We start from the raw sequence: 23,568 nt of genomic DNA, 5'->3' as shown, positions 1-23,568 counted from the left end.
GGCACCAGGGAATTTCAAAAAGAAGAAAGAAATACTTGAATATCTCCCAAGCTTCATGCCCTCTGCTATATTTCCAGCATTGAAAATAGTAGACTTTGGATAATTGTGCATAAATATAAATGGAAGTCCACTTGTCTGTACAGTAGATTCCAGGAAAGATTTTTAAAATTAAGGCATTTGAGGAAATTATGTATTAAAAAGTAAGACACATCAGAGCTCTAAGGGACTTTGAGATCATCCTATTATTTTGTTTTATTGATGGAGAAAAGAAGTCCTAATTAAGTTGAGTGACTCTTGTCCAAGTTTACATATGGAGTCACATGTAGTGAGGTTTGACAGGCCTCCTGACTCTCATTAAGTGGTCTTTAATATTTTTTTTCTAAAGATTTTTATTTATTTATTTAACAGACGAGATCATAAGTAGGCAGAGAGGCAGGTGGGGGGTTGGGGGAGCAGGTTCCCTGCTGAGCAGAGAGCCCCATGTAGGGCTTGATCCCAAGACCCCCAGATCATGACCTGAGCTGAAGGCAGAGACTTTAACCCACTGAGCCACCCAGGCACCCACAGTGGTCTTTAATATTAAATATGTAGCAGCAGCAGCAGCAGCAAAAAAAAAAAAAAAATTATAGCCAACATCCATTTTTGCAACCTGAAAGAAGTGGCATTTTTTTCAATAGCCACAAAAATGTATTAACTGAAAAGATACAGAGTTTTGCTTTGTTTCCACCAGTCAAATGAGAAAAAAAATGAAAAAATCCGTATGCTGAAGTAATTAAATACTGAGCTAAGATTACTGGCTATAGCTTTGCAGAAAAAAATATGAAATATGAATTTAATGTACACAGAAGTTTAACTGAAAAATAGCTGAGTGGAAAAAAAAAGTAACATCAGCAGGTCAGTTATAAAATAGTTAAAGCCAAAACAAAGAAAACAAGACAATGGAGAATTTTACCATTTCATTATTCATGGAAATAATCCCATGTGGGCACTGTGAGCATGAAGATGTGGAGAGACAAACAACATCTTGAAAGTACCTCGTAGTATTTTTCTCCTGTGAATGTATAATTGCATGTATATGTGAGGGAAAAATTCTTTGGATTTTGGCAGTATTCTTACAGTAATTAGCTGCAGTGGGAAAGTTTGTGGGATATCTTTACATAAACTAAACTAAGAGTAAGACAAATTAGGTGAGTGTCTGTTATCTCTGAATTAGGGTAAAATACGAGTGATGGAAAGAGGGACATTTTCAGATGGTATACCCTAAGGTCTAAGTTAATAGTGGCACATTGATCAAATTATTCAACTCTATGAGGCAAATTAACTTGTTTGAATTAACTCGTTCATCAGGATATTATTATAGAATATCAAAAATATGGAGGAAAAATAATACAAAGATTATTTTCCATATAGTGTGAGCTATATTTCTATTGAACATTAAGGAAGAATATATAAGGTATAAAATGATTACTATTATAATGTACATATTAAACCCATATTAGTGTGTTGGACCCTTTCACTTTTTCTTTCCAGCAGACATCAAACTTGGGTGTCTAGATATGGATAGTTTCAGAGGAATAAAATTCCTTATCTGTAAAATCTATAAATATTATATACAAAATTAATTTGAGAATAGGCCATAAGCATGCTCTCAAAACTACCATTTCATTTTACGGAATAGAGACACAGCTTTCTCCAGAATTACCTAGAATATATTACCCAGAATGTAAAAACCCAGAATGTATTAACCAGAATGTAAAAACCTAGGGGAATATCAAACAAATAGGCAATTCAGTATATTGGTTTCAGGTACCCTCTTTTAATCAGTTTGGGCATAGTTTAGCTAAATTCTCTGCTCAGGGGATCACAATTCTGCAAAATGTTGACTGAGGTGCACATATCTTTTTTGAATTATTATTTTCATTTTCTTTGAGTAAATCCCTGGTGGTGGAATTACTGTATCAGATGATATTTCTATTTTTCAGTTTTTGAGGAACCTCTATACTATTTTCCACAGTGGTTGCACCAATTTACATCCCAATCAATAGTAGTCCATTTTCTCCACATCTTCACCAACACTTGTTATTTCTTTTTTCTTTCTTTTTCTTGTCTCTCTCTCTTTCTTTGATATTAGCCATTCTGAGTGGTGTGAGATGATATCTCACTGTGGCTTTTATTTATCAATAATGTTGAGCATCTTTTCATTTGTCTGTTAACCATCTGGATGTCTTCTTGGGGGAAAATGTCTGTTTAGGTCCTCTGCATGGTTTGTAATTGGATTTTTTTGGTGTTGAGTTATATAATTTCTTTATATATTCTGGATATTAATCTCTTATTGGATATGTAATTTTCAAATATCTTCTCTCATTCCCTATGTTACCTTTTCATTTTTTTGATGGTTTCCTTCACTGTGCAAAAGGTGTTTTTTTTTTTAATTTATTTTAATGTAGTCCCAACAGTGTGTGTGTGTGTGTGTGTGTGCATGTGTGTGTGTTTCCCTTGCCCGAGGAGACATAGCCTTAATGTCCCAGAGGAGATATATCTGATGTCCCAGAGATCTCTGCCTGTGTTCTCTTTTAGGAGTTTTATACTTTAAGGTCTCACATTTAGGTCTTTAATCTGTTTGGAGTTTATTTTTGTGTGTGGTATTCTTTTGCATGGAGCTGTCCAGTTTTCCCAGCACCAGTCATTGCAAAGACTGTTCCTCATTGTCTATTCATGCTTCCTTTGTCATAGATTAATTGATCCTTACAGGTAAGGCTTTATTACTGGACTCTTTATCCTGTTCCATTGATCTGTGTCCATTTTTATGTCATTACCATACTATTTTGATTACTATAGCTTTGTAGTATATCTTGAAAATGAAAACATGAATTTGAAAAGATATATGCACCCATATGTCTATTTCAACATTCTTTATAATAGCCAAAGTATAGAAGCCACCAAAGTGTCTACCAATAGATGGATGGATAAAGAAGGTGTCGTATACAATGGAATATTACTCAACCATAAAAAAAGAATGAGACCTTTCTATTTGCAACAACATGGATGGACCTAGGGGGTTTTAAAGTAAGTGAAATAAGTTAGAAAGAGAAAGACACTTACCATATGATCTCACTTATATCTGGATTCCAAAGCAAAACAAAACAAATGAATAAACAAACAAAACACCAAACAGATTCTTAAATACAGAGAACAAACTAGCGATTGGGGAGGGGAGATGAGGGATGGGTAAAATAGGTGAAAGGAAGTAAGAAATACAAACTTCCAGTTATAGAAAAACAAGTCATGAAGATAAAAAGTATGGCATACAGAATATAGTCAGTAATATTGTAATAATTTGTGTGGCACTAGATAGTGACTACACTTACTGTGGTGAGCATTGAGTAATATACAGAATTGTCAAATCAGTAAGTTGTAAACATGTAACTAATATAACATTGTATGCCAACTGTACTTTAACAGCAATAATAATAATAACAATAACAAAAGTGTTGGCTAGGGATGCAAACTCAACTTAAGCACATCTGAAGTCCTCTTCCAAACTCCTCAGTTGTTGGAAACATAAATTTCCTTGAAGCTGTATGACTGAGATCTCTATTTCTTGGTAGCTATAGACCAAGATCACTCTGCTCAGAGAGAACCCCCTCTGGTCATTGACATGTGGTGCCTGTCTCTCAAAACATGGCAGCTTACCTCTTATATGCTGGAAGGAGAATTTCTTTGGATGAAGGACTCATTTACTCTTTAAAAGCTTTCCCAGATTAAACTGTAGTCACCCGAGATGATCTTCATTTATATTTGTTCAGAGTCAGCTGATTTGGAATCTTAATTTCACCTGCAAAATGCCTTCAGCTTTGCCATTTAATATAATATAATAATGAGAGTGAAATCACTTATCTACCTCTCACCCATACTCAAGAGGAGAGGATTAAACAGATGTGTGCCACAAGGGATGGGAATCTGGGGATCATCTTAGAATTCTGCATGTATAATAGTGTACTTTCCAGAAAGTAAGAGAGAAAAAAATAATCTCAGTGGTTGGTAAAAAGCGATATCACCAGTCATGTATCTCTAGACATTTCTCCTTTATCTAAATCCTCACTATCTGTATTGAGAAAATGAATAGATTTGAATTTTTTTTTTTTTTGAGAATGGGCTAGTTCTCCCTTTCCTGGTTTCTCACAAGAATGAATTATAAATGGATCCGATTGCCTAGAGGTTATTAGATCTACTGGACTGAACATGCCAGAAGAAGCATCACAGAATAAGTATTAATTATTAAAGATGTTTCAATCAAAATTCACAATGTTAAAAGACATTTTAGTGAATTGGTTTATGACATACTTTCTAACTTCTTTCTAATGAAATTTCCTGAACTGTAGAGGCTGGAAAACAAAATCATGCTACTGAGATTCCTTTGCAAGTTAAGACTGCAGAGCGATTTAGAAACATGCACATGCATTTGAGGAGTAGAAAATGAGGGTGATGCTGGAAATGCGCTCCTTCTGAGAGTCCTGCTGGTAAGCAGTATTGTGGAGCCTTATTTATTTTCCTATTTAATGATGCATTTATTTATTTCCCCGGACACTTAGGAGAGGAGTCAGTATCCAGTCAGCAGCGTCCCAGGTGTTAAGAGGACTGAGTGGGACATTGTTTTTTGTTCGTGACCATTATAACATGGTTCTGAAACCAATAGTACTTTATCAATCATAGAAAGGGCTTTCTAACTACAGTGGTATTACATAGATTGGGAAGAAATAGCTCTAAGGTTAGTCTCTTAATTCAGTAGGCTTCCTTATCACAGAAGAGGTAGTTCCTTCGGTGGCTCATTCTTTAGTATGGATTTGGTAGTCTTTTCTGAAAGCACAATCTTGATTCTGTTGTTTTCCAGCACTCCCAGTGATTCTATACACCATCTCTTGGCTTTAATTAGCCAGAATGTATTCTTTGTTATTGAAAATCACCATTACAAGTAGCACTTTTTTATCTTTCCTTATCCTTTCTATTTCTGGGGAGAGAGAGTCACACTACTGTGTAGAACAATCATTTTAGTTGCATTCTAATACTTCTGAGGACTTTTAGATATGAATGTAAAAATTCTCTTTACTGATGCTCTTTTCCTTTCAATATGGGAGATTTGAAAATGACCCCCTTATAGTATGGACCTAATTATGCTTGTGCCTAAGAGCATTTGTTCTCAAATCTACTTGGTGGAAGGGAAGAGGGTAATTTGTTCTTAAAGTTCAATGCCTACTTAAAGAAAACAAAACAAAACAAACAAACAAACAAAAAACACCTCACTAATAGCGCAGAGAGGTTTCATTATTGCCAGTTCCAGATTCACTAGGAGTTTTCAAATTTAATGACCTTTTTTTATCATTAACATGTATAGGTTAAATTGTCCACTTCCCCACAGTTATTTTCCCCGCAGGCAAATTATTTTTCTACTTTTTCTCTGCTACATTAAAAGTTTGGTTCCATAAACTCCAAAAATTACTTTTAAAAGGATGGATTATCATAGTGTTTGAGAAATAAAGTTGAATTGTGGCTTCTTTTCTATTTTCCCAATACTAGCATCCTGTTGTGCATCCAAAGTCTATGCCTAAGAAAATGAAATGAATGTAGCAGAAGAGACGTTTAATATAACGAGGACTTCTTGGTAGAAAGTCTGTTTGACATAGTGCCTACCTTAATGTCATGCCCTAGGCATAATGTGAGTTAGTCTTCAGAGAATATCCAGTATTTGAATTTTGATGAAGTTCTGGATGATTGGCTGCATTTTTTGCCTTTTACCTTAAAATACATTTGATTCAACCATACCTTATACCACTTAGTGCTTTCCCTTTAAGATCACTCATACTCCTGTAACCCTCTGTTAGAATATCTGTATGTGGCCTTAAGCTGTAAATTCTATGACGCAAATGTTTACCCTGGGTCACTCAGGGAGAAAGGGGCGGATCCGGGATTCAGATCTGGTCAGTCTGTGCCCTCAGCAGGGATTCTTAACAGCTACAAGGGGTAACTCCCCAGTTTTGACCACCTTTGATTGTGAAACTTGAGAGATTAGTGGTAAAAATAGATGACCTATTCATCGATTAATGTGCTCTTAACCTCTATTTTATGAGTTCGTGGTAAATACGGTTTATGGCACATTTTATAAAGCTATTATAAATAAATATACCAATGAGAATCCACATGAGAGTCCAACAAAAATAATAATCATTTATCAAATTCTGAGAATTAATTTGAGTTTTCAGGAGAAGGCAAGAATAAAAGAGGTTTTCAAAGATTCAGCTGGAGGACTTATTTGCCAGTAGCTTTATCTTCACAGTCTGTTTCCTCTCCCTATTGAGTCTACCCTTCCCTTCTTATTCAGATTCTTCCACTAATGAAAATTGAGGTGGGAGGATTCTTGCTGGGGGCTATAATGACAGTATTGGAAAGTAGCAATTATAGACTCTGAAGTTTTTTGAAATGGCTTGTACTAGGGAAGAATTCTAAAGTATTAACACTGACTAAAATATTCTCTCTTTTAAAGCGTTGGCCCAGAAGGACAAGTATAGACATCTCACAGATGCTTCTAATAACAGAGTAGTGTCTACTACTGTCTTTTAATAGTGTGGACACTACTCATTCAGCACTTTTAAAAAGCTAGGGGAAAAATCTCTGATTTGCTAGAGCATGAATGTGGTAGAAGTTAGAAAGTCTGTTACACTTATGAGTCATTTAACTTAATATCTGAAAGCTTAACATGGACTTAAGACTAATATTTTTTTTCTGCTTTTGATAGTAGAACTGAATCCTATCTCTACCTTTACCACCACAAGAACTCAGAGAGACCAGCAGTCTATCAGCTACACACTCAATAGTAAAAATGAAATGGAATTTGTGGAATATGGCTCATGCAATGCCCATTTTAACCCCTAACCTTGTATGTGTTTCTTTCTGTATTGTAGAAGATGGACAGCTAGAATTATATATCCCAAGTTCCTTTGCAGCTAGTTTTCCAGATGTGATTTAGGTCTGAGAATCACAGGCACTATAGGGAGACTTGAATTCCAAAATGAGGCAAATAGGGAATGAAGAAGCAACAAGCACCCATTTTTCTGGCCCATGATGTGGCATAGGAATTCACAGGTCTGCATTTATCACTTCTGTGATTCAGTAGTTTTCTACATCCAAGGTGGCATTTACCCAATGATGGCAGAGGGTGGTGCTATGTTTACCAGTTTTCTGATTTGCTAACTAGTTTCCTGGGCAGAGGCAAGATGCTTCTGAGGGGTGCTGGTTTCCTGGGAAGCTCCTCCAGCACTTGCATCCCATTTGTAAGCAATGGGATATATTGGGATACTGTATCCCATCCATTCTAAGTGCATGTTCCACTTTGAGCTGACACTATGTTTACATTTCTTAGTAGTACATGAAATAAGGATGTATCTTATCATCAGTGCTGTTCAGATATGTGAAGTGTTGTAATTTTTTTTCTTAGAAAGAAGCCATGGAAGAATCTCTTGAAAGAAACCATGTGGAAAGGTTTCTGCAAATCTGTCATATCTGATAGGGGTATTCTTTGTTTCAGTCTTGGTCAACAGTTTATGGTATTGTGAAAATGAGTATCTGACCTTGAAAATTCTACTCTACAGCATGGAGAAACACAAAATTTGCAGTTTTCTCTTCTAATCTCTGTGTTCTGACCACCAAAGAAAGACTGGTCTGTTGCTCAGAAAAACTATATGATGGCATATGTATTGCGGCATAAGATGTGGAGGACGTCGTTAAAAGGACAGGTTTATCATAATTTACTAATAAGCACTAAACTTTATCAACCTGCAATCCCTGAAGAATAAATAATTTTGATTATTAGACTTTCCCAAATTGATATTATTAAAAGCTATAAATTATCACAGGCTATGGATTTTTGTCCATTGCCTTTCCTGGACTCTATCTATATTCTTGTATCTATAACATCAAGACAATTTTAAGGAAGCAGTCTAATGTTGGAAAAATAATTTCTCTTTTGCCTCAACTTTCATTGTTAATTGATTTTTCAATCTATAAGTATTCAGATTTAGAATATGACATATTATGATACTCAAGACCCATTTGAAAAATTCAACCTTGTGCTAACAATAAATCCACAGTTGTAGTTATACTTGTGTGCTCTTAACAGTCAAAAAACAATTTGACAATTATTAGTTGGTGTTTTACTCTTTATATTCCAGGTCTTCAAGAATTCTATTTTGATAGCAATATTTCTAAAATATCTTTTCTGCCTTCCTCTTATTTTAAATGATATTATTATATTTCCTATGATACATGCTTATGCTATAATTATCAAGCATCATGACCAAGTTCAGAACTAGGTGACTAGATGGGTCATCTACAGCCATGTTGGCTCTGAAGTTTTCTTGGAAAAGAAATCCAGTTCTAGCATATTTGTTTTCATCTATCTTTTATTCTCTGAAGGTTGAGTTAAAAATGTGTTGCTTCATGACTTCCTAAGCTGAACTCTAAAGCTGTATTTCTGTAAACAGAATTTGTGCATGAAAGGCTGAAGTGGAAAATGAACACTGAAGAGAAAATTACCTTATTCTTAACTCTTCTTATCAGGGTCCTTTGACTCACATGCACAAGTTTCAAAACCATTATTTCTGTTTCACTAGCATCATGAATCAGAATGCCCTTAGATTCCTGTTTTGTTGCTCTATTTGTATAGATTGAATCATCTTCATTATTTCAAATATTTATGACGTGAATTTTGAAGACTCAGTGAAAATGTACATATTCTTTATCCTTATTGTATAGTATCTGCTTACATAATACTAGATTATAATTTTTGTGAAGTTTTACTTTAAAGAGCAACAGAGACACAAGTAAATTTATAATTGCATCTTTATTCTAAGAACAATTGAAAATTAGTAGATCTCTCTCATGATAGCATTTCACATGTAGAGGCTGAATACCACAGTTCTTAGGTTGAATATATTAAATGACATTGAAAATTCAGGTAGATATTAAAAAATGTTTTTCTAAGCTAATGCTTGCTTTCTTAAAAGTTTCTTGGTGTTCCATATGCAACAGAAAACTATTAGATTCTTACCATATGTCAGAACTTGTATTAGATCCGCAAAAAGAAACATCTAGCAACAAGGCCAAGTGACGTTGTTACTCAAAAAAGCCTCTATTTTGTTGAAAATGCACAGGAACAGGGCACCTCGGTGGCTCAGTTGTTTAAGCATCTGCCTTCTACTCAGGTCTTGATCCCAGAGTCCTAGGATAGAGCCCTACATCAAGCCCCTCATTGTATCACATCGCATCTCATTGGGCTCCCTTCTCAGCAGGAAGCCTAGTTCTCCCTCTCCCTCTGCCTGATGTTCCCCCTGCTTATACTGTCTATATATATATCAAATAAATAAATACAATCTTTAAAACATACACAGGGAAGATATAACCAATTACTGTGTGTGTTCATTTATCCATAACTAGTTTCTGTTCTGTCAGGAACAAGTAGGAATTTTTAACAAACACTGTTAGTTAATTAATACAGTTCCATTATGTAGTATTGAACCGTGGTTTTTGATTAACTGAGAAAAAAGGAAGACAGGTAGCTATTATATTTGATTTCATACCTGTAGTTTCATAAAGAAATACTGTTTCAAAATATGTCATCAATAATAAATATTAAGTTAACTTTTATAAAGTGGTAATTAATATCTGCAAACCACTCTAAGGTATGATATATTTTTTTAAACAATCACCTATTTAATTGGGTCCAAATTTTTTGAACAACAAAACCTACACTGCAAGGAGCCTCTATGTACAAAGACCTTGATGCATTATTCTAATTACATTCTTTGGATATATTCCAAGAATGGTAAGAGATATCCAAAGAATATGCATATTTTCAAAGTATTTCTAAGGGGGCCTGGATGGTTCAGTTGGTTAAGTGGCCGAATCTTGATTTCAGCACAAGTCATGATCTCAGGGTCCTGAGATTGAGTCCCATGTTGGGCTCTGTGCTCAGCACAGAGTCTCCCTTCAGATTCTTTCTCTCCTTTCTCTCTGCACCCCCCCCAAATAAATCAAATCTTTATTAAAAAAAATACAAGTATTTCTATATGTATTCTTAAAATCTCCACAATATTTTAATATTACCATACTTTGTTATTTAGGAAAGATTATAATTCATAGAGATGGATATTCCCTGACATATGTCTATTTTTGTTCCATTGTTAGCATTATCGTTTAGGCCATAGCACTCACGGCTTTATTATTCACTTTCTCTTTGTGCTGTCTACTTACATGACAGACAATAAGTAAACTTCCTCTTTCTAATGTCCCAGAACATTGACTATTGATGAGTATAATTTCAGTGACACATGATAGTACCTTCAGTGGTTACAAGTACTACTATGTCAGTGGCTGTAACTCTCCCTTCTTGTTGCAGATGGCTCTTGAGAACTAATTAGAAGAATACTTTCAATCAACCCTAACTGATTTATATGGCAACGTAATATTAGGCACTTAACACCGAGATGTTAAACGAAAGAAAGTATCTAATATAGGGTATAGATAACAAATAAGGATAACGCATTCCCAGAACTGAGGTGTTTTAGTTCTTTCAAGTAAACTAGCCAATATATCATATGATTTCATATAAGTTTTCTTTGTTATTTGCCTTGTAATTTTGGTATCACCCCGTTTGAGTTGATCCATTTGAGCTCCAGCTGATCTTAGCATTGGCTTTGATAAGTGAATCAAATGAAACACATCTGTATTGAGTTCATCAATAAGTCTGAATGCTCACGAGAAGTAGGGAAGTCATACATGGTACGGAAGCCAGGCATTATGAGGTCAAGAGATTAAAATGGAAGACTATTAAAGGAAAACTTAAAAACCTGAGACTGGAAATTCTGATACATAATGCAGTGATTGACATATAGCTTCTCAATATATTTTATTTGCTGGATTATTGAGTAATTTATCAGGAAAACACAACACATTAAAAATTAATATTAAAAAGTTAATTCCTACTCATGAATTTCTATTTCTATTCAAAATTAATATTATTTCTAAAGATATTTCTCTTATAGTTATTATTAGGTGATGTGTCCTATTTCTAGTACTTTTCCAAGTTTTTGGAATCCTCTCACCACTCAGTGAATTCACAATGGTGTGATAGGGGCAGGAAACAAAAATCAAAACTTCATTTGTAAATGGGAAGAATGGAAGACACTCAAAATTCACTGGTCCATAGCAATCCTAAATTTTTGTAGGGCAGTCATCATCTCAGGGAGGAATTCTCTTTTCTTTTTATTCTATATTTCCTAGCTGTCTTCTGGGGGATACTTCTTGTTCATTACACTCCATGACATTTTTAAAATGAATGTTGGAATTTATGCTCTCTTTGAGGGATCTTAGGCTAAAAGTCATTTTACTGGTCATGTAAATTTAGTGTCCCAGAGATTATTTCAACTCAGAATTGGTGACAACTTTGTTTAGGCTTAAGGTTTCTTTGGTAATGAAATTCTCAAAAACATAATAAAATAATTCTTCTCCTCTGCCCCCCGCCTTCCATCCTCCTCCTCCTTCTTCTTCTTAACTTCAATTTTTTTTCATGTAATATTAACAAGATTTAATGTTCTGTCTTAGACATAGTTCTCAAATTTGCTTTAAGATGTCAGCTGTTTAATTGAATATCTATGGGAAAGACAGAAGAGCATCAACAATGGGTGCCTGGGTGGCTCATTTGGTTGAACATCAGACTTGGGATTTTGGCTCAGATCCTGATCTTAGGGTCATGAGATCAAGCCCTGTTTCAGGCTCTGTGATTAGTGGGGATTCTGCTTGGGATTCTCTCTCTCCCTCACCCTCTTCCCCTCCCCCTGTTCATGCTCTCTTTCTCTAAAATAAATAAGTAAATCTTAAAAAAATAAAATAAAAAAGAAATGTGTCAGCAAGTTGGCTGAATAAGATGTCCCTCCATGGGGGGAAATGGGCCTAGGTGATTACAGCATACAGACTTCCAGTTATAAGATATATATGTTCTGAGGATATGAAGTCCAGTATAATAAATGTAGTTAACAATACTCTATTATACGTTTGGAATTCCTAAAAAAGTCCATCTTAAAAATTCTCACCACACATGCAAATGGTAACTATGTGAGGCAATAGATGAGTTAACCAACCTTATTGTGATAATCATTTCACAATGTATACTTTAGAAAATCATCACCTTATACCCCTTAAACTTACACAATGTTTTTATTTTATTTTATTTATTATTATTTTTTATTTTGAGAGAGAGAGTGTGTGAGTAGGGGTGTAGGGGGAGTGAAGGAGCAGAAGGGCAGAGAGAGGATCTTAAACAGGCCTCCCCACCCAGAGCAGAGCCCAGGGTGGACCTCAATATTATGACCTTGAGATCAGGACCTGGGCAGAATTCAAGAGTCTGATGCTTAACTGACTGAGCCTGTTAGGTGCCCCATAATGTTATATGTCAATTATAATGATCTCAGTAAACCTGGAGAAGAAAACAAAAGAAGCCAATAGTGGACTGCTCTCTAGTAAACTTTCACTGAATGCTTTCTCTTAAAATACATATATATATATACACACACACATATATATGTATATATATAATATATGTATGTATATGTATGTATATAATATATATGTATGTATATGCATATATGGAGGATAAAACCTGTTAAAACTTGTTTTCATTTGGCCATTATTAGTTTCTATTAATGTGGATTGTTGCTGCCTAAAATTTTATTTTGTTTGCATAGATACAAAGAAGCAAATTAAAATGGGGAAAATGTTTCAATAAGCATATAAGACTGATTGACACACTGATGGTATATACTTAGAGAAACATACACACATATCAAGTCTAAACTAACCCAAGGACAATATACAAAGCAATATAAGTTGTTTAGTAAATACAAATAACTCTAAACATTATTATATTTGTGTATGATAAAGAATAATATGCAAAATTATTTAAGTTTTCAGGTGGTGCTTTTTTGTGAATACAAGCACAGGGTCTAAAATCAGATGGAAACTGTCCATCACTTGCCACTTTTGTGCCCCTGTGCAAATTGTTTCAGCATCTTATATCTCTTTCCATCTTTGAAAATTGCCTGTCACCCATTTACAATAGTATTTAAAAAAAAAAACCTTAATCACTACTTTACATGCCCAGCTGCACTCTGAAGTCAAAACATCATCGAGATGTGTGTAAATGCTCATAAGTTGATACTCTCAGGACATCTCTTGTCAGGTATTCCTGACCTTTACTAAAACAAAATACCAGATTTAAATTTATGTAGAGAAATGCCATAGCAAATGTTTCTCCCATAAAAAGGGAAAGCTGGCTGGCGAAGGATTTTCATCAGTCTTCTTGGAGTTTTCTCTTACAGATTACCAGTGCTGCTCCCTGGACTCTCTAAATCGGGGGTCTTCTGTTCAGTTCCTAAATTTCTAGTTTGTAAAGTATGGCAGGTGAATAAATCAAAAATTGGATACATGTACTTTTTCTTTACTATAGCTAAAACAGAATGGAGCTTTTTTTTTTTTTTAAGCAAATCTTTAGAAGTCTAGGTAAAGAGGGAATGATTAAAAAAAAAGTCTATTTACAGTATGTAAGATGGAACCTCATAATTGTGGAAATTCAAATGTTACATCCCCATTAGGGAGTATGAGATGATTTGATATATGTAAATATTGTGAAATGATTTTCACAATCAAGTTAACACATTCATCACCTTCGTAGTTTGTTAGTTTTGGTGAGAATGTTTAAGGTTGACTTAACAATTTCAAGTATACAATACAGTATTATTAACTGTAGTCACTGCAGCGTGTATTAGATCCTTATAACTCATCTCATAACTGAAAGTTTGTACCCTTTGACCAGTTTCTCCCCTTTTTGCCCATTTCCCTAGCCCATGACAACCACTATTCTTTCTGTTTCTGTGATTTTTTTTTTTTTTTGGTTCTACATCTGAGTGAAAATATATATAGTATTTATTTTTCCTTAACAGTCTTTTTTCATATAGAATTATATTCTCCAGGTTCATCCATATTTTTTTTAAATTTTTATTTATTTGACAGAGAGAGAGAGAGAGATCACAAGGAGGCAGAACAGCAGGCAGAGAGAGAGGAGGAAGCAGGCTCCCCGCTGAGCAGAGAGCCCGATGTGGGGCTCAATCCCAGGACCCTGAGACCATGACCTGAGCCGAAGGCAGAGGCTTAACCCACTGAGCCACCCAGGCACCCCCGTCCATATTTTTTAAGGGGTAGGATTTTCATCTGCCTCTCCCCCACTCCTGCACAGGCAATCTATATCAGCAATGTACGAGAGTTCCAGTTGTTTTATATACTGCCAACATGTGATATAGTTGGCCATTTTAATATTAGACATTTTTTTAAAGATTTTTATTTATTTATCCATGAGAGACTGGGGAGTGGGGCTAGAGGCAGAGGGAGAAGCAGATTCCCCACAGAAGAGGGATCCCAATGTGGGACTTGACCTTAGGAGCCCTGGATCATAACCTGAGCTAAAGGCAGATGCTTAACCAACTAAGCCACCCAGGTGCCCCTAATACTAGACATTCTAATAGCATTTCATTTTGTTTCTAATTTATATTTCCATGAAAAGATGATGCTGATCATCTTTTCACATGCTTATTAGTCATTTTTGCATCATGTTTTGTAAGGTGATGGATTATTCAAATATTTTACTTATTGTTAATTAGCTTTTTTGTGGCTTGTTATTGCATCATAAGAATATACTTTTAAAAAAACTTTCTCTACGATCAAAATGTAATTTGCTCTGCAAATAACAGAACTCAAAACTGCTGGTTGTCTAATGTAATAATGAATTGAATATAACAAAAACAATGCTGTAAATGGTTCCTTTAAGGTCTTGTGCCAGGCATTAGCTTTTGGATTTGAAAACAGTACATTTGCTATGCAGATGCTAAAGTAATTTACACAATATAAAGAAATGAATATTCAAGCACTGGGGAACTATTTATTTACAATAAGATACAGATATTGCAGAGAAATTTTTCATTTGTTTTTCGTGTTTTTTATAATATGAATCATACAATAATTTGTATAAATTATTTGTATAAATTATCAGAAGTGAATACTTTTTCTTTTTAGAAAATTCATGATAGTTTCTAATCCCAGTAGATATTAGGTTTATTTATCCTTAAAAAGCTTACTGCTTAGAGTTCCCTAAGGTATGTTAAACACAAAAGGTAATACCAGGTTTTAATTATATTTATAACATTGAGGTATTTTAATGTATTGCTTTAGAATTCCACCTGGATAAAATTCTGTAAATCAGTTTCTCTAAAGACTGATAATTTGAAACTTTCATTTCCCCCTTTAAAATGACAAAACATTTATACGCTATTCAAGCAAATAAAAACACAACAATAACCAACAATAATTTTTTACGGAGGCATCAAAATTTGACTTGGTATTCTCTTTATAGTAAAGCTGCTTGGGAGTTGAGGAAGTATACATTTTCATTTATTTATTTATTCTTTCAACAAACATATAGGGAGCATCATTACATATCAGATACTATTGTAAGTGTTGAGGACAGTGGTATAGACTCCCATCAGTTTTTGGCTAAAATGGCTCCTTATTTACTGGGGAGGGGGGCGGGGAGGAATTCCATAGTTTATTATAGCTTTTAAGTAGTCTATTCATACTATAGTAAATGCTTTTGAAAGCTAGTATACTTACATGGACTTATATGGATCCTGTTAATATACTGTTCAAGATTAGAAGTTTACTGAGGTTGCATATCCTGAGTATCTATACTTGATTGCATTAATCAGTTAAGATCTTTTAGGTTCGTAAATGTATCTGTAATGCAGAAAATGGGGGAGAACTCTTTATTTAACTTGGGATTTTACATATCCCCAAAACATAATCAGTTGAAAATGTTTTACCCAACAATATAGATGAAATGTTTTTCTGTGCCATTTAGTATAAATACATTTAGCAACTGTAAGGAGCGTGGTGGGTTTTTATATAAATCACTTGATCTTCATAGCTAAGTCATTTGTATAAACAATTAGTACAACTAAGAAGATCATCTATTATTGACTGAGACTTAAGTTCTTTTTTCCTAGTTCCTCAGATTCTTCTTCACTACCATATATATTTATTTATAACATGATAGATTGATGTGGGAGTCTGCTTTCTAGTTTCAGAGATTTTATGGTAAGTCTCTGCTTATGCACCAGCCTAGAAATTCTTCTTCAATACAGAAATCATGAACTCCCTCATGTAAAATTTCATTATATTCAAATTGACTTCTGTATGTATTTTGAGAAATGTAATAATTTGTGTTCCAATATATTTGAAACAGAAGTTGTTGCTGTGGTAAATATATTTAACTCCTGTTATTGTAACAAGACAGGAAATAAATATATTTAAAGAAGTGAAAAATAAAGCTGAGAAGTATAGGCAATAAAAGCAGGAGTTAAGTCAGGTAGAGAGATGTGCCATTGTTATTGAGTAGAGGGAGAGGCAGCTGAGAGAAAGGAATCTGGAGGCTTTTGCTCGCATTGTTGTCTCACATCTCATGTCAGTGAGAGAAAGCTGGATGGAGTATGCTTAAAATAAGCGATTTGGTCTGTGCTGGGATTAAAAACTTCTGTGGGTGCACTTAAATTCTTCAACCTAGTAAAAATTGAGAATTGCTTCATCAAATTTGCTGAGTAGATTAAACAAAGGATGCTCCATATTTTCCAATATTTCTTGAATTTCAGTTTTCTGTGGACCAGAAGTTAGATTAGGGAAATAGTTATCAGCAAATCTAAGTGGTAAGATTGTGGATTTTTAAAATTTTTCATTGTGGGGTGCCTGGGTGGCTCAGTTGTTTAGGTGACTGCCTTTAGCTCAGATCATGATCCTGGAGGCTCAGGATGGAGTCCCACATGGTGGTGGTGGTGGGGGGGGGTTCCCGCTCAGCGGGGAGTCTGCTTCTTTCTCTGACCCTCCCTCCTCTCCTACTCTCTCTCTCTCAAATAAATAAAAAAAAAAAAATCCTAATTTTTTTTTTCTTTGAGACCTCCACATACCATGAAGGCTTATAACAACATATCTGGGATGTTCTCAAAGTTTTGGATTTTGTCAGAATAAATAGGAATGCATTCAACTAGGTTTAATTCTATTTATAAAATTAATAATTGAAAAATAGTGATTTTCCTAAAAAGATTGCTGAGTTTTGTTATTAAGGTTAAATTGTTTTTTGCTGACAAAGTTTTTACCTGAAAATGTCAAAAACATATACTTTTGTGTATGTTTTGTGTATACCCTTTTGTGTGTAATTTTGCTTAAGACCTAAATATGTATTGGTTTATGGTGATATGATAGAACCATCAACATACTTCCAAGTTCAGGGTAGAGATGAGATAGTTAAGTGTTTACCACCAGTATTGTTTTTGAATAAATTTATGCTACCTAATATTTAGTACTTCTTTTTGGAATTCATCCTTACCATTACTGGTATAAAAATCGTATTAGATGGCAGTATAATTAGTAGTATGAGATAAGCAAATTTTCAGTAAAAGTCCCTTATTGCCACAAAAATATTTTCAAACCCAATTCGTATATATAGAAATTACACACTGAAAATCTTAATTATAACAACCGTGATTTTTATGGCACTGCATTTAGCAAATTCAAGATTATGCTATGGTTAATTCCTTATGTCAGTGTGCTCTAAACTTGTTTATGTTGTTCTGCATTATCTTATGTTTCTTTTGGTTTGCATGCTGTTTTAATTTTTTTTATATTATACTACTTCTTTGTTTCCTGTTTCTCTCACTGAATCCACAAATCATATTTTCCCGTGGGTGCTGTTTATTTCACTGAATTCTGAGTGAGTCATTACCTCCTGGCAAATTTATATGCCTTTTCTCTGCTGGCTTTTACCAAGAAATCTAGAATCAAAGACTTGATTCTTTGGACTCAATGTGTGTTCAAATGTTTAACATTTAGAAGGGAGAGCATGAAACTCTTCAATATAATGGATTGGATCTATTTCTATGTTATTTTTCTAATTATGGCATATATGCAGGATAGGTAGAGGTGGGATTTCACTGTTTTCAAAGCTTTGGTAAAGATCTCCAAGTAGTTTCATTAAGTCCTCTATTCATGAAGTCCCTTAGCAGACACCCTCCTAAGGATGGAGACTTCAAATTGAGTACCAAGGAATATATATATTTGCCTGGGTCAATGAAAGGGGAGCGGTGGAAATGGGAATTTTGGATGGTAATTTTGGGATACAGATAGGTGTCACTACTGTAAATAATTGCATTGGATGATTTTTATAGGGATGTGATGTTGGCTGCTGTAGATGCCTAGGTATGTACATGGTATTTCCTTGAGGGAGGACTGGAGTTTCTGTAGGGACTAAGCCTGCTCCCATTCAACTCTTGATACTGACAATAGATTGTATTTTGACTGAAGGCTGCTTTATCCCTGGTGCTGATGCTTGTTCCTCCAGAGTAGGCCTCATGAGTCAGACCTCAAACACCTATTATCTGGTCATGTTCCACTTAATAGTTTCTCCTCTAACTGGCTAAATTTTATTTTATGATAGGTTAAAAAAAGTTAGTTTATCATGCATTCTCATCAACATAGACTTTATAATTAACTTCATGTTTTGAATTCATTTAGTTTCATAAGCTATTTGGAACTCTAAAGAACTCATCTTGTTCAAATAATTAGACTTTATAAAATTGCTTCAAGCTTATATTTCTTTGTGTGCATTTCAAGAATGTACTTTGAGATAGTAATATTAAAAATGGGATTGTATTTGCCTTATTTATATTCATTTATCTAATATCAGTATCGACCAAGGATTTACCGTGTTCTAGGCATTGTTTTAGGTCCTGGAGACAGAGAAATAAATTAGACAGTAAAAGCCTCGGCTGTCTTAAAAACTGTATTCTTGTGGGGGGAGGTGGAGGCAAACAAATAAATAAGTATGCAAGAAAAATATGAAAGAGCAATAGCTGTGATGCAGAGAAGTAAAATAGGTTAGTACCACACTGTGCTTCACTAGCCAGGCCTGGTCACTCTCGGGAAGTAACCTATGTGCTGAAATTTGAAGGAGTTTTATATCATTCCTCAACACAAGGACATTGGCTATACCTTATCCTATGTGAAAGAAAGTATGTGGAAATGAAGGATGGAAGATAGATAAGATGTAGCCTAATATTTCAGCAATATTTCTCTAACTTTATTGTGTATTAAAATTATTGATGGTGGGTGCTTTTTTTATAATCCAGAATTTAGAGGGCATTTATTGTGTTTAGAGTAGGGCTCAGTTATATGAATTTTTATCAAATTCCTAAATATTCCTTGTAATGTACTTTGAAAAGCTATCTGTTATAACCAACTGAGACAGGATAGACTTGCATTTAAAATTTGGTTTGGATGTCAAGACTGATGATGCTACAGATGTACCAGAAAAGTACTGCAGTGAGGCTTTCTCGGGAGAGCAGGGCAGGCTTACCAGGCTCATTCAGTAATGGCTGCAGAGAGCAGGGAAGGGGAACTGGTTTAGGATTCTTATGGCAGTTAGGTAGAGAAACTGAGAGGAAGGTCTTAACTTTCTGCTGACACCAAAAGATGGAGCACCTCAACTGTTACAGCTAGCTCTGATGTGGAGCAGAAAGTTAAGAGGGAGGAGTATGGCTTCATAACTACTGACACATCCACCAAATGGAACGAGACTTTATTGAGCATTTAAGAATAAATTGTCATAGGCTTATGTAATTTACCTTGATTGAGTTTGAAAATAATTCTGTTCTAAGATTTCCTAACCCTCTTCAATTTTTTTTTTCTTTTGAGCTAATTGAATATATACTTTGTGGTGGCACACTTAGATAATAGTTTTGCTAGGTGTGGTAGATTATATTATTGTTCAGCAAATATTCACACCCTCCCTTAACGTGAAAGGAGGATAGTACTCTAAGCCATTGATGTTGGACTTGACCGTGTGATTTTCCTTTCACAATCAATAGAATATGGGAAAAAGTGCCATGTCCAAATGTAGAAACTTGGCCTCAAGAAAGGCATTGTGTGTTTCCTTTCACTTCTGTGGAAGCTTACCATCTCAGCCTGAAAAACAAACAAACAAACAAGCTTGCCTTGAATAGCCTCTGATGTAAAATGATTAATGTTTGAAGCCAACTTGGATCAAATCCACAGTTTGGAGAGCCAAGCCAGCTGAACAGAGCCCTCACCAGTCAAAATCCATCAGAGTCTTCAAATTGTAATTTGAAAAGGAGCCTCTCCCAGCAACTTAAATGTTTATATGAGAATAATACTTAATGCATGTTACTGAGTTTTAAGGTAGTTTATTATACAACATTATTGTAAAAAAAGCCGACTGATGCATCTGATATCTCTATGTCTATAAAGACTTATAGAGATATACGGACCGTTATGTAATCACTACTCTTGTCCATTTCTTACGTGGTTCTACTTCCTGGACAGGGATCTTATATTTCTCCTTTCCATACAACCATACCCTGCTTCTCATTTATGTTTGTAATCTGGAAAAGACTACTTAATTTTAAGACAGACGTGGATCTTAAATTCACTTTGACCAAATCTCATATGTCTGGAGAACCTGGAGAAAATAGATAAATAAAAAACACGTGGACTAAGGCAAAAACCTGAAGTTATGTGCCATGCATATTCATCTTTTCTTAACTTTAGCATTTGAATTCTCCTAACTCTTGGACAATAATACATTTTGGAATTTGTATGATTTCTTTTATGTTAGCATCTGACTTAACCATTTCCTCCCAATTCTCCTTTCTTATAAGCCTGTTGTTTTTATAATCACAGCAGATGTTTCCCTTTCACCATAATCCTCACTTACTACTATCATGACTTCCCCAGGAAATAGGTGGAAGCTAAATTTTGCTGCCCTGAGTTTTTATTTGGGGAAGCAGAGGTAACATATTAGGTATTTTCCAACAGCAGAAATAAATTTAATAAGGCTCCTGGAACTTACTGGCACATAATTTGTGTTTATTTGCATTGGTGGAGTTAGTGGGTAAATGGATCAAGCAATAGTTCCACCAGGCTAAGCCAAATTTTATTTATTGAAAATATTTGCATCAGTAAGGCTGAAGGATATTTCAGAATTGAAAGAACAATGTAAGTTTACTTCTATGAGTTAGACCATCAAGACAGAGCTCAAAAAGCTCAGGCTATTTTTACTATTCAAAGAATATTAGTAGTCATGATAATAAGAGCCTCCATTTTGAAGCTGTGCATGTATTATGACATATAGTAATAGTAAGATAGCTGTTTTTAATCCCTTATTAACGGAAAATGTTTTTCTAACATTTTAAAATTAATAGCCTATTAAAATATCTCTGTGAAGGTCAAATCTTGTTTTCAACATTTTACAGGAGAAAATGGAGATTAGAAAATTTGAATAAACTTACTGTGCCTATCAGGTCAGAGAAGGTTATGTTGTAATAATAACCCTAAAATTCACGTACCTTAACATAATAAAAGTTCATTGTCTTGTTTATAAAAAAATGTTGCATGTCATGGTGATTCTGCAGGGCAATTACCTGTGGTATGGCAATCCAATTATTCAGGCTAAGGGTGATTCCAAAGCCCATAGCTTCCCAAACATATGATCCTCTCAAAAGTTGAACACTGGTTCTTAAATGCTTCACTCAGAAGTAATACATACCACATCTGCTCATTTTTCATTAGCCAAACATAGAGTCAAGTTTATTCCCATGCTCAAGGGGACAAGAAGCACAATCTTCTCCTTTTGCTTACCAGAAGAAGAGACCCTCTTATGCTTAAAGAATAGTGACATCTGCCATGCTCCCCTGAAGTTATCCAGCTAACAAGTAGAAGAACAGGGGTTTCAATCCAAATCCATCTCCAAACTTTGTGCTCTTACTCACTGGGCTCTCTGTTATTCTTTACCATAAATTAATTGGTGAACCTTCAAGAACCCAGAACAAGAAAAATTCAAAGGAGGGAGGAAACTAAGAAACTTATTTCTTTGTGGAAATGGATTGCTAAAGGATTTGTAAGATGATTTGAGATTCTGGAGCCTGAGGTATGTAGCACACATGCTACTTAAATCTCTACCTTAGGCTTTGGTGGCATCTGAGGAAGAAAAGAAAACTGTGGAAAATTTGGGAAAACACATACTGAAATCATTAACATCCTATTCTAGGTTTTAACTCTGATTGACACGACATGACTACCTAGGCAACAAATGTTTTTAGGGTGGGATGACATACTCATCCTAAATATGATGTTTAAAATGCATTCAGCATCTCACTTGAAAATCTCTGAATATTGGATTCAGATAAACAGTCTGTTTGGATCCTTGGCATTCTGTCAGATTGAAAAGGGATTCTCTTGAGATGTTTATCAACAGAAGAGGACTTCTCAGTTAGGATAAAAAAAAGTTAATTAATGATTGATTGACCTGCTGAAGTGCTAGCTGAGATACACAGCTTACCCTGGCTATGTGGTCACTTGAGAATTCTCATTCTACTTTGCTATAAAATGGATTCATTAGTATTCTAACTGCTTATTTTATTGTTATGATAGCTATGGCTGCATTTACAGCTTTACTGAGCAATGATATTTAATGATATTTTTATTTTGAAAGTAAAAATGCCTTATATTCCCACATGGTACACCATGCCAGAGTATAGCTGCTAGTCAAAGGTCAAATGAAGCAACTGGTCTAGGGTCTAACTAGATTTATCAGACTTTATGTATTTATTTTTAAAGAATTACCACATACAAGTCCAAATGATCTTAGTTTAATTTTTTCACTGGAACTTGTTTTTAAATTTTCATTTTTTTAAAGATTTTATTTATTTATTTGAGAGACAAAGATCACAAGTAGACAGAGAGGCAGGCAGAGAGAGAGGGCGAAGCAGGCTCCCTGCTGAGCAGAGAGACCAATGTGAGGCTCCATCCCAGGACTGGGAGATCATGACCTGAGCCAAAGGCAGAGGCTTAACCCACTGAGCCACCCAGGTGCCCCTAAATTTTCATTTTTATATCATTTGACAGCTGAGTTATTAAAAATATAAAAAACTTAAAAACTTATTGGAAAGTTATCCGGAGTTATAACTATTTAAATTTTATAGTCATATGAATAAGATTGGAACAAAAATAGTTGTCAGGTTGACTTGATTGATTATAGGGCTGTAAGGAAATTTTTTTTAAAGTTTATCTAGTTATCATTTCATATAACAAGAAGAGGACCGAGAAATGTTTAGAAATAAAACTGAGGAATATAAATATTTGCACATTTTAGCAGTCAAAAGGATAAAAATACAATTGAGAAGCACCTTTTCTAATTAGCGTGTGGTCAGTGCTGACACTTCAAGAAAGAAGTTATCACTACGCAAGAAAATATAGCATTGGAAATGGCTATCTGAGAAGAAATTTACCTTCAGTGTCCCCAGATCTATTAACTACTAATTTACCAAAACTCACATGAAGAAGCATTAAATA

Source organism: Meles meles, chromosome 2, assembly GCF_922984935.1.
Source record: "Meles meles chromosome 2, mMelMel3.1 paternal haplotype, whole genome shotgun sequence".
NCBI lineage: Eukaryota > Metazoa > Chordata > Mammalia > Carnivora > Mustelidae > Meles > Meles meles.
This window is presented reverse-complemented; position numbering follows the sequence as displayed.